Here is an 8,246-nt window from a genome sequence, read left to right on the forward strand (position 1 = left end):
ATTTTTTATGAAGCAGATCAATGTTACAATACACACGTGATATCTTTATCGAAACGAACTATTGACCAATCTAAAGATAATGCATACATATGCTGTATTTCATACAAAAATGAGCAAATTAAATGGATGTTAATCTTTCCATAGGCAAGATGTGTCAGGTAAGCTTCTTAATGCAAACACCAAGTATTAAGAATATTTGTGTTGGTCGATTTGAATGAGTAAATATTTGTTGGTCCATCTGATTGGGTAAAAATCTTAGTTGGTCGATTTCATTGAGTAAATATTTTTGTTGGTCGATCTGATTGAGCGAAATCTTTGTTAGTCTATCTGATTTGGTAAATATTTGTGTTGGTCTATCTGATTTGGTAAATATTTGTGTTGGTCTATCTCATTGGGTAAATATTTGTGTTGGTCTATCTGATTTGGTAAATATTTGTGTTGGTCTATCTGATTTGGTAAATATTTGTGTTGGTCTATCTCATTGGGTAAATATTTGTGTTGGTCTATCTGATTTGGTAAATATTTGTGTTGGTCTATCTGATTTGGTAAATATTTGTGTTGGTCTATCTGATTTGGTAAATATTTGTGTTGGTCTATCTGATTTGGTAAATATTTGTGTTGGTCTATCTGATTTGGTAAATATTTGTGTTGGTCTATCTGATTTGGTAAATATTTGTGTTGGTCTATCTGATTTGGTAAATATTTGTGTTGGTCTATCTCATTGGGTAAATATTTGTGTTGGTCTATCTGATTTGGTAAATATTTGTGTTGGTCTATCTGATTTGGTAAATATTTGTGTTGGTCCTGATACTGTTTATTGAATATAACTCTAGATCATCTGAATTCATCACCGTATGAAGTCACGGTTAAGAAGATTTGATACATAAATTCATTATGGAAGTGCAAATTAGAACTAATTTATTCCTTCTTTTAAAAATTCACATCTCGTTAAAGAGCTTGGCATATTCTCAATCTTACTGAAACAGGTTCTCTACCTGATATAAAAACTATTGTAGGTTCATTAACGATGTATGTATAACAGTCAGACCAGTTTTCTTGTTAAACAATACCATTGATACATCTAAACAGTGTGTCTCCACTTATCCATATATAAGAGCAATGCTATATTGGATTATGGTCGGAAATTGAGAGGACGCTTTTTGTACTCGGTGGTATGTAATAGCTTTCTTCTAAGGACAGCTTGATCTTTTTATCCTAGCATAGATACGTTTATTTCCTCAACATATTGAGCAAAGCAGATGTCTTGAAGTTTTTAATTTCCATCTGGAGCATAGAAAACCGTAGGAATAATATAGTGGAGTTTCTTTTTCTTATATTTCAGACCAAGTTACGAAGACGCATTGGATTTACTGCGGAACCTCTCCTATGATGATTACTAGCATCCGGGGATTAACAGGTCTGGATCATAGGATTGTCTGAATCAACGTCTGATGAAACCTTGTAACGTCACACTCAAGTGCCTGTAGGGACCATCTCAAAATCGTTCTACTGTAAACCTAGACACTATCACATTGCAATAAGATGTGTAAACTAGTCAAAGAGACGTTATCATTTTTCTCAAAAGACTGCACAATGCTGATGGAAAAAAAATGTGATGCGACGATCAGTCCAAAACGTTCACACACCTAATTTTAGGTGATGTCGGTTCGGTATTACCTAAAGGTCGGGTACATTTGGTAATGGTAACGGATGATGCTATTCCGTATAAGCACCGCTTTAAATCAGAATACTGGGATTATCATTAGGTCTGTAATCATTAATTTCCGGAATATACGTTTTAGTATTCTTTACTATACGGAATGTTGCTGGGAGGAAAGACAAACTTAAACATTCGACAATCGTACTAGAACAATAGTAAACTGTTATGTGTATACGGTTCAGAGTTAAAGAAGACTTTACCTTGTCATTTAACACCAGACACAATGGTCTAGACGATGGAGTTGTCTCGCCGAGTAAATATTATCATAAAATGAGTTTTACAGAGGCGTTTGTGTCATTGGAAACTTTTTATTTATTTACCGATATCATTTTGAAAGTATGTAATGCATTTTCACCAATAGTAGTTCATAGAAACGCAATTCTACCTTACAAATTTAAAAATAGAATTGCATTACTCATTTGGATCTAGCATCCGACGCCCAATATCGGGTACAACTTGTGTCCTCCATCAAAATCCTTCTGACCCTTCAGTTTGTTAATGTTTTATCCAAAATTAAAGTTCGGTCGATTATTGAAAAAAAATTAAACTGACATTTTAAATGACAACAACATAAATTTACATTTGCACAACAAAACTAGAACATAAACATTTCAGAGAGAATGGGGGCGGGGTTTTTGTTACTATAAATACTCTAATTGACACCCAACGAGTGACCATGGCAACGTTAATATTGCAGGATTAGGCATAGCGACAGTGTACCTTAAAATAGCTGTTCTCTTGACAGATTGCAATGTCAATAATGATCACTTTAATTTCGGGAAATTTGAAATCGCCATCGGGTAGCAACATGTAAAGGGCAAGTAAATTTAAGAATTGAACTGTGGTGTTGCGGCAGTTACGGACGTTATAAATGACAGTGTTTTGCAAGCAAACATCATATTGTACACTTATAACCCTAAGTAAAAGGTAAAAATCAGCTTAGGTAGCTGTTATTTTGTTCTCTCTCATTTGTCGGAATGGTAGCCTGGCAGGAACTGCAATTGTAAATTTTATACCTAACGTAAACAAATTGATTGTCATCTTAACATTAACTCTCAGTGTTCTAACTCAGACTTCTAGAAAGATAATTGCATGATGAAAAAGATTTATCTTTTTACCACACAATAAGAACATCTCCTAAATTTTCGATACTGTCGCCTATAATTTTACTCGTACACTTTAACATTAAACATGATACCTTTCTCCCTCCTACACGAAAGAGATCTCGGTAATTTTCGAAAATAAATGATGATAACAATAGGATAGAGTTGTTTATTGGTTATGTCCAACAGGGATTCAGAGATTTTTAATCTGTATTTCACCGTAAACTACAAAACACTGGGGACACTGAAGACGACAATATGTGCAGAAACCGCCCTATCTGATCCGGAACTCATACGTCAATTGTCGTCATGGTGACATTGAGTGAGCCAGGGAGATTAACACTTGTTCAGCAAGGATACTGTTTCTTCTTAATGTTTTATCTTTGCTAATTAATCGACAAGGAATCACGTTGTCTGAAGGAATTGCGGTTAAGTTATTGACAGTTTTTAAGGAGATATTTTTTTTTTACTTCTATTCGTATGTTTGAAACGGAGACAATTTTAATCCTTTATTTCTTATAAACGTGATGTATTGACTGTAATGAAAGTTCGTCCATCAGAGACCCGTTAATCCGAACACCACGATTTGCGGTAATCCAGCGACGACCGGATGTTTGCTTGTTTGTTCATGATACTACTATTGTGGAACTCCCATATACTTTCCTGGGATGATTTCTCCGGATAAAGATTCTGGGTACAAACATTACAAGATTTTAAAACCGAAAATCCTGGTATGACTTACATACATTTTTTTATCATGCCTAACTATTCAGACGAACGACATTCCAGTGATATCGATAGAATTATGTAGAAGACCCCTAGATAAACTTTGACCCGATAGTCTCGAATTCTAATTTCTCAAAATGCTTTTGGAATATCGATATTAAGTCGAAAGTCATTGGCACGCTCTCTGTGATGATTATCAGTGTTTACTGTGGAGAGTACAAAGATGGCAATTAATTTCGAATCAATCATAAGTTTGATTTAACAATCTTGATAATGTGTGTACATTATACAGATACGAGCTAACAATTCACAAAGAGAGTCAGAACAAACTGATTAATTTGTGACGATAGACATAGGTTGCGATCTCACGGGAAATCATTTTACATATGTCACCTGTATGTACATGTACAGTTACAAACTTATGTAATTAAGCTTTATGCATGTAATGACCTTTTTTCAAGATTTGAAACATGTGGTTGATCTTAACAAATAACAAGTTTGAACAATAACCTGCATTGTATCATTCTATGTGCACTCTCAAAAATAGCCAGTTTAAAGATGGTGAACGAAAATATTTACATGCTGACTGTATGATGATACACCTAAAACATGTAACGTACATGTATAAACATGTGTTAAGGCGTCATGTATGCGTTGTAGATGTAAATACACTTTCTATGTGTTCAATGTTTTGCATCCACTTAAATAGGTCAAGAATGTTCGGAGGTGACGTTGGACATGATTCACAAATACTACCAGCCTGTGTATATTTATTTTCTTACGAGAAAATAAAAAAAAAAATACAAAATAATTGTAGCTGTCTTTTTTTCTTATTTAAAGAAGTAATACAGTATCAACAATGGTCATGGTTACATTGATTTGTTTTCCAAGATGTACATACCAAAGTTACGGCAAATTCAGATTACATCGAAAATACAACTAAACAGGAAATCATGTTCTCTGAGTGACAACAAAAGTCTAAATGTCTTAATTCAAACCCAAATTCGATAAACAAAATACAAAAAAAAAAAAAAAACAAAACAAAAAACAAACAAACAAACAAAAGAGCAAAATAACACGGGAACCACTGAAAAAGCACTGAGATAATAAGGCTATGTGTTCCGAAACAGGATCTGTCTTTTGCATCGGCAAGAAAGCAATGTCACGTTCCCTACAAAGTTAATTACCATGGAGCCACCAGACCTACTAACGAACATCAAACACGTCATTTGATAACATATATACTCTGTCTAGTTCTTAATTTGTATTAAAAGGTGTTATAACGTAAATTTTACTGACAAGACATTTTTCAAATGAAAAGAACATTCTTAGATCAGATCAAATACTCTTTGTTATGATAAATTTCGTGTAGCAATCATTCAACAAAATATGGGAAACAATCCAGGACACCCAAGCTCTCTGCACCCTTGGAACATTTCATTGCAAAATGTATGGCGCAAGCGACGTAATTTGATTGGTCTAGGGCAGGTCTCAGGAGGAAAAAAGACTGATCAATTACATGCTGATGTGCTCCTTTAACGATTACAAAGGAGCTACATACAACTTCAAAGTCAATGCAATGTATCATTAAACCACCTCTAGATTTGCTTAATGTAATAAATCAAACGATCACACTAGTCTTCTCTTCTTATCCACAAGGTGTCGCACATGAAACATTCAGTTTTGCAATGAAATGTTCCAGGTGTACAGAAAGCGATTGTGATCGTAACCTTTGTAGTATCAAGGGTGTCAGGTAATTAGAAAATGTGAATTTCATAACATTTCATCAAATCATTGAAAAAACAAGTTTTTGTAGATATTTACATCTTAAATGACCATTTTGAAAGACATGGCATGTCAGAGCACCATAACTGATTAACACTGACAACTCTACATCCAAACATTACACAGTGCTGTCTAACTGAATATACATTGCTTTACAGAAAAATTGGTAGCAGAGAGACTTCAAAGAAGGCTATATACTATTAATTACTGATAGAAGTAGATGTCTTTTGTTAACATATACGTTCTATGCAATTATGGTAGATAACGATCCTGGCAAGAAGTTTTTCACCTGAAATTCTGAAAAAAAAGTTCAATTAGATGACAGATTTATTATAATTAAACCATATCTGTACTTTTCCAAACCAAATGTGGTTTATCAGTAACTCTCACTAAAAAACTAGACATGAACTTAAACAAAAACAAAAAAGGCCAAACATACAAAAAACAAGACTTATTCTACAGGAAATATGTTTGTAAGAACTCTGATTATCTGGCAAGTATATAAAATGTAGAAGATGGAAATGTGTTGTTGTGTTATCAGTATATATTAGATAAGTACAAATAGTATAAAACAACAATGAAAATATCGACATTTCTAGATAATTTTAATTCAAATATCAAATTCAATGAAACATTGACAAATATGAAAAAGAAAGACAGCGCCTGGAAAACTAACAAGCAGTAAACATGTCGATGACATCATTATGAAATCCGCGAAATGTCCCATTAATCTGCGTCATTCTGCATGTTTATCAGTTGCTGACATCTCGCCCAAAAATTAGGAACAAACTTTTGAATACCGAATTATCTTCGACATATAAACACCATAAGTTGAGGGTGCAGGCACGTTGCTGATGTAGAAGATATTATTAGCCAGACATTCGATCGGTTTAAAAGTCTTGGATTCAAAAAAGTAGTTCGCCACCATATATATATACTCAACAAAAAAGAAAGGTTAACATGTTTCCTTGGCGAATACCTGTAAATGAGTGAAAACAAAATGACGTTTGTGCAATATTAGAAAATGGTAATGTTTTACATTACAAAATCCAAGGGGGTTACCAAAATCATTCAAGCGTGAAAGCCTGTATTAGCGAAAGAGCTGCACGAGGTTTTCTGCGACTAACTTGTATCTTCGCTTGAATTTCATAAACATTCAAACTGACAACTGCTCCTTAGATCCTTAGGACTTAGAAATCACCGAATCTTGCTCTCTATCAACTTTATCATTATGCCCCGGCTGTCACAAGTACAGAGAGAAAGGACTGTAGGCATGATCCAGGCTGGCGAGTCTCGCCGTCGAGTTGCACGGCATTTTGGTTGCAGTGTTAAGACAATTTGCCAGTTGGTAAGTCGTTAAAACCAAAGTGGGTCAACATCCGATCGTCCCCGAAGCGGCCGACCCCGTAAAACGACCGCCAGGGATGACCGTCGTATACGATTGATACACTTGCGCAATCGATTGGTAACCGCAGTAGAGACTACAAGGACATTGTTTGGGCGTTGTGTGTCTCCCCAAACAGTCCGCAACAGGTTGAGGGCCTACCAATTGAAAGCGCGGCGTCCCTACACTGGACCCAATTTGTTGCGACGTCACCGTAATAATCGGCGTAACTGGACCCGTGTTGTTCACCGTCGTTGGGCCTTACGACAATGGAACAATGTTCTGTTTTCAGATGAGTCCAGGTTTTGTCTGCAACACGGTGACGGAAGGCGCAGAGTGTGAAGGCGACGAGGGGAGCGTTTTGCGAACTGCTGCGTCGCAGAATGGGACCGCTTTGGCGGCAGAAGCGTAATGGTTTAGGGTGGTATTTGTGGGGGACTCGTACCAGGCTTGTTGTGTTAAATGGAAAATTAACCGGCATTCGATATCGGGACGAAATTTTAAGACCAGTGGTTCTGCCATTCTTAAGACGCCATGGCGTTGGCGTCATTTTTCAACAGGATAACGCACCAGCGCACACCAGTCGCGTCAGCAGAACTTTCTTGCAGCAGAATAACGTACAGGTGTTAGATTGGCCATCTAAATCACCTGATTTGTCACCGATTGAGCATGTCTGGGACGTTCTTGGGCGACGCGTGATAGAACGTCAAAATCAACCGTCAAACTTGCAGGAGCTGGCCCAAGGATTGATCGCTGAATGGAACAACATCTCTCCTCGAATTATCCGCCGATTTACGAGTTCCATGCGACGACGCTGCGATGCTGTTTACTTCGCAAATGGTGGCCATACCCGTTACTAATGGTGTTACCTTTGAAATTAACCCCAACGTCCTTTACAGTCGAATAAAATCAACTGAACGCAAAGTTTTATAATGAATCATGACTGCAGTTTTATCAGAATTGATCAATTACTTTATTTGTACATGATTGGTAAGGATTGATGAAGGGGTTAATTAATTAATCACAGAATAAAGTAGTGTTACCTTTCTTTTTTGTTTAGTATATATATAAAGGTCTCATAACACGAGAACGAAGACGTTCCTTCAGTTTAGAATGGGGTATGATAATATACAGAATGGGAAAAGAAAATATTCTTATTGAAGAAATGGTTTGGAATTGAGGATGTTCAAGATTGGGCAAAAGTAATTAACTACTTACAAGGAACATTTAAAAGTTATCAATTAGAAGCCAATACAGTTTACTAATGAGTTCGAAATAACCTACTTACAATTTATAGTTACAACTTATTTACCTAAACCAGAACAGAGTACTTACAGTGAACATTTAAAATTAAAATATTCATTTTTCACTTTTTATTTGTCGATTGACAATTATGTCTTTTTTTTATTGTTAGATTGAAAACTCACTATGGATTATACCACTGAATTTAAATGGTAAAAATATAACATACTATTGGTTTCAGAAAGCTTATAAATGTCATGTTGTCGAGAGATGCAATTTATTTCTT

The sequence above is a fragment of the Ylistrum balloti genome, unplaced genomic scaffold (assembly GCF_031769215.1).
Source record: "Ylistrum balloti isolate Yb309-2 unplaced genomic scaffold, AGI_CSIRO_Ybal_v1 Utg370006, whole genome shotgun sequence".
Lineage (NCBI taxonomy): Eukaryota > Metazoa > Mollusca > Bivalvia > Pectinida > Pectinidae > Ylistrum > Ylistrum balloti.